This window comes from Anoplopoma fimbria, unplaced genomic scaffold (assembly GCF_027596085.1).
Source record: "Anoplopoma fimbria isolate UVic2021 breed Golden Eagle Sablefish unplaced genomic scaffold, Afim_UVic_2022 Un_contig_10401_pilon_pilon, whole genome shotgun sequence".
NCBI lineage: Eukaryota > Metazoa > Chordata > Actinopteri > Perciformes > Anoplopomatidae > Anoplopoma > Anoplopoma fimbria.
In genome coordinates this window covers 1-2,408 of record NW_026549569.1, presented here as the reverse complement: position 1 = coordinate 2,408, position 2,408 = coordinate 1, and the positions used below count along the sequence as shown (strand labels likewise).

The 2,408-nt window shown below is 44.6% G+C and overlaps 1 long non-coding RNA gene across 1 annotated transcript; it reads left to right on the top strand.

Moving 5' to 3' along the window:
• Window positions 1-1,580: 1,580 nt before the first annotated feature.
• Window positions 1,581-2,406, top strand: LOC129114821 (uncharacterized). Its single transcript, XR_008532711.1, has 3 exons — window positions 1,581-1,647; window positions 1,767-1,832; window positions 2,378-2,406. It is a non-coding gene; the product is annotated as an uncharacterized LOC129114821 (long non-coding RNA).
• Window positions 2,407-2,408: the final 2 nt, after the last annotated feature.

Here is a 2,408-nt window from a genome sequence, read left to right as displayed (position 1 = left end):
GCTGCACGGTGGTGTAGTGGTTAGCACTGTCGCCTCACAGCAAGAGGGGCCCGGGTTCAATTCCCGGGCCAGACAACCTTCTGTGTGGAGTTTGCATGTTCTCCCGTGTCAGCGTGGGTTCTCTTCGGGTTCTCCGGCTTCCTCCCACAGTCCAAAGACATGCAGCTTAGGTTAATTGAAGACTCTAAATTACCCGTGGGTGTGGATGTGAGTGTGAATGGTTGTCTGTCTCTATATGTCAGCCTGCGACAGACTGGCGACCTGTCCAGGGTGTACCCTGCCTTCGCCCATTGACAGCTGAGATCGGCTCCAGCACCCCGACCCTTAACTGGATAAGCGGTTATGGAAGATGGATGGATGGAAGTCTGCATCTAGTGTTGATATTTGTATGGTATTTTGCATGGATGCTCACTGTTGCATTCTGAGACATAACATTTAAGATGACTTAACTTAATTTATCACTTACAGCTGTGCTAGGGATGCTAATTTAAAAACAAAAGAAATCTGATCAACAGCTGACCCTTGTTCACGGACCATTACCCGTTAACCAACAAGATCAGTGCCTTGCATGCAGGACTGCTATTGTTGTTCCTTACAAGTGCCTCAGCTGCAACGGAAAACCGACAAACGGATCGAAATTCATCATTTACCTCCAGCTGCAGTTTATGGGGAAAACAGGCAACTGTCCCCAGTTCACTGCGTCCTGGGGGTTAGCAACCATGGTGTTGCATGCATTGTCTTTGACACATGCAGCCACTTTAGTCTCCACTGCATCAATAAGTTTAGCTGAGAGCTTGTCAGCTGTCAGCAGGGGCGTGCACAGGGGTTGCTCAGGTTGCTTGGGCAACTGCCCATATGCCCTCCTCGACTCAGGTTGCCCTTCCCTTTTTTTTAAATAATTTAATGGATGCAGAATTCCATGTAGGCCTAGATAAAAAAAATCGCCACTCGAAACATTTCATAAAGTAAGCGTAGCCTCATTCAATTCCGTTCGGGCACTGAGAGTGAAAGTCAGTAGGGGGAGGGCAAACTCTGCCGCGCGGCAACAGCCGCTTTTGCCGCCCCCTCTGCCGCCCTTCCCTCATTGAAATGAATGAAGGCGGCGAGTTGCCGCGCGGCGTGTGAAAGCTGCTTTACGTAGCTGCAGCGCTGCACGCGACCGGAACACCGGCAGCACCTGTGAGACGAGTCAGACGACTGCCTTGATGTTGTCGGAAAAGGTGAATTTGAGATGTATAACAAACAAACAATCATCATCACGTTTTATGAAATGAATTACAATCTTCATAAATCCAGGCTCAGTTTGCCACGTAACGTTTAGCCTAAATAATCAGACAGCTAGCTAGCTTGCAGACAAGCAGCCCGTTATCACATCGCAAACTAAGCTACATGTCTGCTGATAGTTAGTTTCTAACATTTCGTTTTAACAAGAAGAATAAATGATGGAAGTAATGCATCACATGAATTCTTTCATTCAAAATGGTTCATGCCTAAATCTTATCACTATTTTGGGTATTGTTTGTTATTGTTAAGTGAAGCCGAAATGCCCAGTGAAAAGAGGAGGATTCAGGAGAGAGAGACAACTGAAGGAGGCAGCAAAGAGGAGCACATCACTACAGGGTTGGCTACGAAAAATCCAAACAGCAGGTGGGGCAGAGACTTTGCATAGTGATAATAAATTATACTGTGTAGGCTAATTGATAAATTAATCAGACTCATATTTTAGCCTACTAATGGCAATTTTTCATAATTACATTACATTTAAGATGAGGAGCAGCCACAAGCCTCCAGACACTCGGAAAATGTGGACCAGGAGGAGGCACATAGGGCAGGTAGGCCCTAAGTGCTGATCACCATATAGGCTAGTCTTCCAGTGCTGATCACCAAGAGGACAGTCAAGTATGAAATATTCTGCTCATCATATTCCCCACACTGTTCAAACTCATTAAAATATATGCCATCTACCTGTCTCCACTGCAACGGTAGAACGTTCTTTCAAAGCTGAAGCTGGTAAAAACAAGGCTCAAATCAGTGTGGTCAAGAGCGGCTGTCTGACCTCCTCCTGCTGTCCATAGAGAAGGACATACCAATCGATAAAGAAGAGGTTCTGAAGATTTTTATTGAAATGGCCCCTACTAAATGGCGGCTTCTCCTTTGAAGCTTTGCATTTTTAATATGTCAATTTGGAGAAAGTTATCAGTGACTTGATAGGATGTTGTTTAATTATGTTTGTGTTCATGTTATGTTCTTCTTCTTCAAGTCATGTTTTTCTGCATTGTCGTTAGTAGTAGTTATTTCAGTGTTTTACTTATTTGTATTAATATATTAATAAAGACCCTGTTATTCTCAGTCCTTCATATGGGTGCCCTTTTTTCAGGTCAGAGCAACTGCCCCTCAAAATTCCTGTG